An 8,473-nucleotide genomic window follows, 5' to 3' on the forward strand; every position below is an offset into this window, starting at 1 on the left:
GCTCAAACTCACAAACCGGGAGATCATGACCTGAGCTGAAATCAAGAGTTGAACACTCAACCGACTGAGCCACCTAGGCGCCCCGTGGCAGACAAAATTCCTAATGAATTTAGCCGCAGCTCCCTTTCTCCTGCTTACAGGTTCTAGAATTGACCACCAACAGATATAAGTCTTCTAGAATTTCCCTTCCTATTCTTTCGATGTCTGTTGTACAGTGGGATGTCTGTCCCCCTCACCTCCCTTGGTGCCTCCCCCACCCCAAGGGCCCTGGGACCAAGGACCGCACCTGCTGTGTTCGTCACCATGTCCCCGAAGTCTCTCCTGGTGCCCAGCAAACAGGGGGAGGTGCTAAGTGACTTTGCTTGACCAGAACTGATGTCACAGGACTTTTGTGAAACCAAGTGTGAAGAAGGAGCTTTGTTTTAGCCTGCATTCCCTGGGAAAGAGTCTAAGGCAAAAGCTTAGATGCCAACACTTTTTGAGGAGTGAATCCCAGGGAAGCAGGAGTGAGGCAAGCAAAGGGGGAGGGCAGGCCTGAGGGAGGGCTGAGGGAGCTGACCCCAGCGCTGTAACAGGCACGTGGACCGCTGGGCTGAATAGGACACCTGAAGAGGGGCTGTATGAACCACCGTGGCATCAAGAAGTCTGCCTCAGAGGAAGAAGGGGAAAACAAAGTCTCGTCTCCCAGTTGCTGTGTTTATTGGGTGCCCATGCCCAGGGCCTCTCTACCCCTGTGCTTATGTGTGGTGCCCCTCATGGCCCCAGTGGGCACCAGAAGAGCTGAATCCCAGGGCCGTGGTGGCGCACTGTTTGCGTAAACCGCAGCTTGGTGGGATAAGCCAGCCAGTGGCTAGAAGCCGGGGGCCCACCCCATCTGTGTCTTGCAGCCCACAGCTCCACAGGTTGGCCCAGCGGGCCCACGTCCATGCACAGGTGCCAAGCGGGCCTGCGGCTGCTTGCATCCCAGTAGGGACAAGCTCCAGCACAGGAGGAGACATGCAGCAAGAATGTGGGGGCAGGGGAGCCACAGGGTCTGGGGTGGGGGCACTAGGCAGACATGGCCTGCACTACAAGGCTGTGCCAAGCTCAGCAAACTCCCTCCAATGAAGATCCAAGCCTTCCCTGTGCCTCAAGGATGTGGCGGTACCAGGTGGCCCTCCAGAAGGGTCACCCAAAATGTCAGGCTGACAAGTGATTGAGTGAAAACAGGGAGGTGCATGGACCAGATCGAGCACAAGCATTTCTCAGCAGCTGTAGGAGAAAATGGCACCCGTCCATCAGAGCTGGGTGTCTGGCAGCACACCCACTCTGGTTCTCTAACCCTTGGTTCTCATGGGGAGGTGCTGGAAAGTGCCAGGGGAGGGCCTGAGATTGCAGAAGAAGAGGTGGTGGGCCAGAAAGGTAGAGGTGAATCGCCCTATGGAATGGGGTAGCACTAAGGAGTTGGAACCCACTGCCCAAATATTTCCATGGCCCAGAGGGCAAGAGTGGACATTTTGGAGATGAGAAATATGCAGGCTGAGAGTGTGATTAACATGGTTTCAGCTGCCCTGGCTCAAAGTGGTGTCTACAGTAAGCATTGCCAGGGTGGTAGATTGAACGCATGGCCTCAACTTCTTCAACATCCTCCCATTGAGAGGCGAGATGGGTCCCCTCCCCTTGAACTTGGGCAGGTTCTGTGACTACTTTAACCAGTAGAATATGGTGAGAGCCATGTTGTACCAGACAGGGCCCCAGCCTTAAGAGACTGGAAGCTTGGGTTGGCTCAGTCGGTTAAACATCCAACTCTTGGTTTCGGTTCAGGCCGTGATCTCACAGTTTGTGAGTTCAAGCCCCATATCGGACTTCACACTGACAATGCAGAGCCTGCTTGGGATTCTCTCTCTCTCTCTCTCTCTCTCTCGCTCTCTGACCCTCCCCTGCTCATGCTCTCTTTCAAAAATAAATAAACTTAAAATAATAATAATAATAATAATAATAATAATAATAATAAAAGAGACTGGAAGCTTCTGCTTTCTGTCTCCCGGGACACTCTGTGTGGGGAGCCCCAGCTGCCTTGCAAGAAGTCTGGTGACTCAGGCTGCCTTGCTGCAAAAGCCACATGCATCTGCTTCAGCTGATGGTCCAACAGAGCCCAGACTTCCAGCCATAACTGCCAGGTGCCAGGCACACGAGGGAAGCCACCTTGTGCCTTGCCATCTACTGGTTAGATACGAATGACAGTTCATGCCTTGTGTACAGAAGAATCGTGCAGCAGAGCCCTGCCAGATTCCTGACCCACAGAATTGTGGGATATAAGGATGCAGTTGCTGGCTTAAGCCTCTGGGCTTTGGGGTAGCTTGTTCCACAGTAACAGACAACCAGAATCAGATGCTGTAATCTCAGTCCACCAGGGCTCCCAGTCTGCTTTTGCATGGTTTCCCTAACTGTGCCTTCCTCTGCATTCATTGGGCATCGTCTTAAGCTTGTGCTAAAATGGTCTCATTTATTGGTGAGTGATCCAAGCCTAAGGGATGGAAGGGTCATTTTTAGAAATGATACCCCAAGGAAGAAGAGGGATGTCCTCTTATTAGGAGGGTCCCACGTATTTTTCCCTTAAGATAGAGTCAAATGCCCATTCCTAAACCAACTGCTAGCAAGGAAAATGACCTTAGGACCACAACTGGTTTAGATCTACATCGTCTAAGATGGTAGCCTTGAACCGCATATGGCTATTGAAATTAAAATAAAAATTAAACAAAATTAAAAATTCATTCCCTCAGTTTCACTAGTCACATTTCAAGTGCTCTACAGTCACATGTGGCTATGCCTACTATAGTGGACAACACATATTACAGAACATTTGAATCACTGAAGAAAGTTCTACTAGACAGCATTGACTTAGATGAATCATTAAAGGATTTGGGAGGGTAAATCTGGGGAAGTCAAGCACAATAGTTACCACACTGGATGGGGGTTAAGGGAGGGGATGGAGGACGCAGTGATTTTTGTCTATTGTTCCTTATTTCATAGCTAGTTAAGTTTACAATTCCCTATAAACATCACAGCCTCCTGCATTGTTTTGAAGCCAAGACTCAGAAAAATACAAGAAAACTAAGGCCTAATAGCACTTACAAATAGCAAAGCAAGAATCCAAATTGAATCTAACAGTACATCAAAAATTGATATACCATGACTGAGTTTGGTTTCTACCAGAATTGCATGGATAGATACAATATTAGGAAATTGATGAATAGAACAGACATAGTGATTGTTCAAAGGAGAAAAACTATGACCATCTTCATTGACAATTAGAGAACATTTGATAAAATTTGACATTTTAGGGGCACCTGGGTGGCTCAGTCAGATAAGCATCTGACTTCAGCTCAGGTCATGATCTCATGGTTTGTGAGTTCCAGCCTCGCATCAGGCTATGTGCTATCTGTGGAGCTGGCTTCGGATCCTCTGTCCTCTTCTCTTTCTCTGCCCTCCCCCGCTCATGTTCTCTCTCTCAAAAATAAATAAACATTTTTAAAAATTTGACATTTGTGTTTTCTAGCATGAGTCTTACCCCTGCCTGGGGATTGGTCAGGAGCCTCTCTGCTGTATGTTATATGGTGAAGGTAGTTTACTGGAGAAAACTGAGATGCTCTCAAAGATCCTGGATATAATAAAAATAACATTGCCCTTGATGAAGGAACTGATAGGACTTCACACACCCAAGGGTATGAGTATCCCCCCCCCCAATGTAAGCGAGCCTGGACCAATCTGTGGTGGAATATGGTTAAGGTTTTGGGGAGCCCCCATCACTCCTGGTGACCTCAGGTCTCCTTGGCAGGCGGTGCTGGGGTGTAACTATGTTCTATGGGGAGAAAGCTAGCTAGGTATCACGTGCTTGACAAGGAAAGGGGTGTGCAGGGGTGGCATCATGTGAGCAGAGGGGACCGACTGCCTGCACCATTAACCCTGAGCTTCCCATAGTGGGCTACAGGGAGCTCAGAAGGCGACTTCCTCAGCCACCTAGAGCAAGGTATGGCCCTCGGAGGCTGGAGACCCTATTCTTGTGTATTTCTTGATTGCTCTGGGCACTTACTCCTCCAAATAAACTCTAAGATAATTTCATTAAATAGTTCTCCTTCCAAAGACCATAATTATCATTTGAGGTGGTTGGAATTGCTTTCAGTAGAAAATATTGATTTTTTTAAAAAATTGACACTTCTTTTTTTAGTTTCCCATCAGTATTATGCTTTTCCATTTGGGCAGATCTTATTTTCTCTGTTTCACTGAGATCTTATAGTTTGTCTAAAATATGTTACATAATTTTCTTGCAAAATTAATTTATAAAGGTTCTTGCTGCTAGAAGAGACAAAGGCCACAGATTTCGGTATGTCTAGGTTGATTGAACAAACTTCCCAAATTGACCTTTTTCAGATTTTTTTTTATTAGGTTCCTTCAGGTGTCCAGTTATCTGAGAAATAGATGATCTCACTTCTTGTTACCAGATGTCACATCAGGTATTTCGTTTTCTCATTTTCTTTCTTTTTTTTTAAAATTTTTTTTATGTCTTCATTTTATTTTGAGAGACAGAGACAGAGAACAAGCCGGGGAGGGGCAGAGAGAGAGGAAGGGACAGAATCTGAAGCAGGCTCCAAGTTCTGAGCTGTCAGCACAAAGCCGGACAGGGGCTCAAACCCATGGACCTTAGCCAAAGTCAGACACCCAACCTACTAAGCCACCCAGGTGCCCCATCGTTTTCTCATTTTCTCTGCTTGAGTGTCCTAAACAATAGTAAGTAATAATGGTAACAGTTGTGACCTGTCTCTAGGTCCTGATTTTAGTTGAAACCGTGGCACCTGGCCCCAAGGGAGACTCGCTCTGCACCCGCAGCCCTGAGGCCGCCCGGAGCCCCACCTGCTGGCCCTTTCCACACCCCGAGGAGCAGAAGGCACCCGTCCAGGTGCAGCGCCGGCGCGCAGAGCTGGCCTGGGCTTTCCGAGGGGCACCTAGCCAGCAAGGACCACCTGCACAGACCCAGGAGTCCCGTTCCCATCCGTCTCCATACCCTCCCGTCGGCAATCAGAGGCAGCCCTCCCGGGAGGCCATGTACCATGGCTTGGGCCTCATCACAGCCTCAGGGCGCCGTGGAGGCCCCGCGTTAGCCAGACCCCCGCCTCTGTCCAATCCTAGCGACCTCAGGCCCTTGGAGGCTGCCTCTGTGGGGAAACAAGGTGAGCAGGTGCCTTAGAGCAGGGACAATCCTGTTAGTGAGGCTATGCTGCCTGAGACACTGCAATAGAAACAAATTCAAACGTAGTTTTTACTACCCAAGGGATTGATTGTAAAATGTCATCTTCAGGAAGAAATACATGCAAACAGAAATTTTTGGAAAAAGAAAAAAAAAAAAAGAACAAGGAGAAGGCCATGTCTTGCCAGATATAAATAAAATATGTACCAGAAAATTACTGTAATAAAATACTGTGGGACTAGCAGAGGGATAAATAAACAGATTAGTGGAATAGAAACCAGAATAGAGGGGCGCCTGGGTGGCTCAGTCGGTTAAGCATCCGGCTTCGGCTCAAGTCATGATCTCACGGTTCGTGGGTTGGAGCCCCACATCGGGTTCTGTGGTGACAGCTCAGAGCCTGGAGCCTGTTTCAGATTCTGTGTCTCTCTCTCTGACCCTCCCCTGCTCGTGCTGATTCTCTTTCTCTCAGAAATAAATAAGACATTTTTAAAAAAAGAAAAGAAAGAAACCAGAATAGAGCCCAGAAACAGAACCACACATCTAGTCATTTATATGTGACAGGGATACACTTCTAAACTCTGGAAAAAGGTTAAATTATTCAATAAACAACATAGTTAAACTTTTAAATAGATGATTTTGACTCATTTTAAAAAAAAGATGTCCCAGGGTGCCTGGGTGGCTCAGTCGGTTAAGTGTCCTACTGTTGATTTTGGCTTCTGTTGTGATCTCACAGTTTGTGAGATTAAGCTTCACATTGGGTTCAGTGCTGACAGCTCAGAGCCTGCTTGGGATTCTCTCTCTCTTTCTCTCTCTCTGCCCTTCTCCTACTTGCTCTCTCTCTCACCACATAAATAAGTAAACTTAAAAAAAAAGAGATGTCCCTTTCACAAAAATCTCAGAGCAAAGATTTAATGGTTTTAAAAATCAGCCATGGGGTACTTGGCTGGCTCAGCTGGTAGAGCATATAACTCTTGATTTCAGGGTTGTGGGTTCAAGCCCCATGTTGGGTATAGAGATTACTTAAAAATGAAATCTTAAAAAACAATCAGCTATAACAAAATAGCAAAACTAAGCCAACGAAAAAGTATGCAAGAATATATTTTTTTAAGATTTTATTTTTACATAATCTCTACACCCAACAAGGGCTTGAACTAACCACAGAGAAGAAGTCATATCTACCAACTGAGCCAGCCAGGTGCCACAATATGCGTATATTTTTAGAATAATATAGACCCTTCCCAGACATTTCAGGAAAAACAAAGACACATAGGAAAATATTGACATATTTGTCTACATAAAAATGTAAATATTATCAGGGCCCCTTGGTGGCTCAGTTGGTTAAGCTTCTGGCTCTTGGTTTTGGCTCAGTCATGATATCATGGTTTGGCTCATGTGTCTGAGCCCTGCCTCAGGCTCTGTACTGACAGGGTGGAGTCTGCTTGGAATTCTCTCTCTCTCCCTCTTTCCCAATCCCGCACTCATGCCCTCTCTCTCTCTTTCAAAATAAATAATTTTTTAAAAATGTAAATATTATCTATGGGAAAATGCAATAAACAAAGTTAAAAGGCAAAAAAAAAAAAAAAAAAGCCAGTAAAGGGATGCCTGGTGGCTCAGTTGGTTAAGTGTCTGACTTTGACTCAGCTAAAATTGAGGGGGGAATCCCAGAAAGAAGAATGCACCAGAGGGAGAATCCCAAGATCTGTGAACAAACTCTCCTGAATACTTGGCTGACTCCTACTGCACATGTTTAGGGCAAAACTCCAAGGAATACAGAGGAAGGCGAAAGTTGAATGGAAATTTCAACCTCTGTCCAATGCTAGAGAAACAAAAGTTTGGAGCTCAAATCCTGTCAAGCTGGAAAAGTCTGGTAAACATTCTGGCTTTCCACTGAAACCCTGGGATGGCCACACCTTAAAAGTAAAGACCTCTTCCTGGAACTAAGGACTATATCCTAGGACTAAGGACAAAATTGAAATAGACCCACTTTAAAACGTCTAAAACCAATCCTTCACAGGATCAAAATGAGCTGCCTGTGGTTTAAGTTCCTCCAAGAACAACACTCACCGTTTGTAAGTGGAAGATCATAAAATTTAGAGTCTTTAAATTCTATCCACCAAAATATTTAGAAGCCATTAAGAATTTGCTGGCCATGCTGAAAAGCAGGAAAATGTGACTCATAATATGGAGGGAAATGGTCAATAGGAGCAGACCAACAGATGATAAAGATATTGACAATAACAGACAAGGATTTAAAAATAAGTATTACGGGAGCATCTGCATGGCTCAGTTGGTTAAGAATCCAACTATGATTTCAGCTCAGGTCATGATCTCATGGTCTGTGGGTTCAAGCCCCACATTGGGCTCCAAGCTGACAGTAGGAAACCTGCTTGGGATTCTATCTCCCTCTCCTTTTGCCTCTCAGCTCACCGCCCCCCCCCCACTCCCGCGCTGCAAATAAACTTTAAAGGAAAGTACATTGAAGAATGTATAGAAAAGATAAACATAAAAAGTAAAGAAATGGGAATTTTAGGAGAGGTGTAGAAATTCTACAAAAGAAACCAAATGCAAATTCTAAAACTAAACATAAACAATATCTGAAGTACTTCATTGCAGAATTTCAGTGACTTGATAAACTAAGTTTGCATATTATAATTTTTAGAGCAATCACTAAAATCAAGTGCAAAAAGCTCTAAGTAAAATGTCACAAAAGAGATGAAATACAATACTAAGAAATGTCAGTTGACCCAAAAGAGGCCAAAAGAAGTGACACAAAGAACAAATAGGACAAATAATAAACAATAAGATGGAATACTTAAGCTCAACCACATAAAAATTACGCTAAATAAAAATTATTAAATCCAATTAATTTAAAAGGCAAAGGGTGAAAGGTAAGAGGAAGAGTGAAGATGGTCAAAATGCACCAACTCTTCCACTCACAAGATGAATGAGTAAGTTCTCTGGATGTAATATACAGCATGGTGACTGGGTAACATTACTATTTGTATATTTGGAAGTTGCTAAGAGAGTATTCCTTAAAAGTTCTCACTACAATAAAGAAATGTATAACTGAGTGAGGTGATGGATGTTAACTAAACTTATTGTGCTGATCATTTCACAATATATACATAGATCAAATCGTGCACACCATAAACTAATTCAATGTTGTATGTCAATTATTTCTCAATAAAACTGGAGAAAACGTTAAAAGGCAGTGTCAGATTGGACAATAAAGCAAAACACAACTATCTG

Source organism: Hyaena hyaena, unplaced genomic scaffold (assembly GCF_003009895.1).
Source record: "Hyaena hyaena isolate Hyena2069 unplaced genomic scaffold, ASM300989v1 scaffold_78, whole genome shotgun sequence".
Taxonomy (NCBI): domain Eukaryota; kingdom Metazoa; phylum Chordata; class Mammalia; order Carnivora; family Hyaenidae; genus Hyaena; species Hyaena hyaena.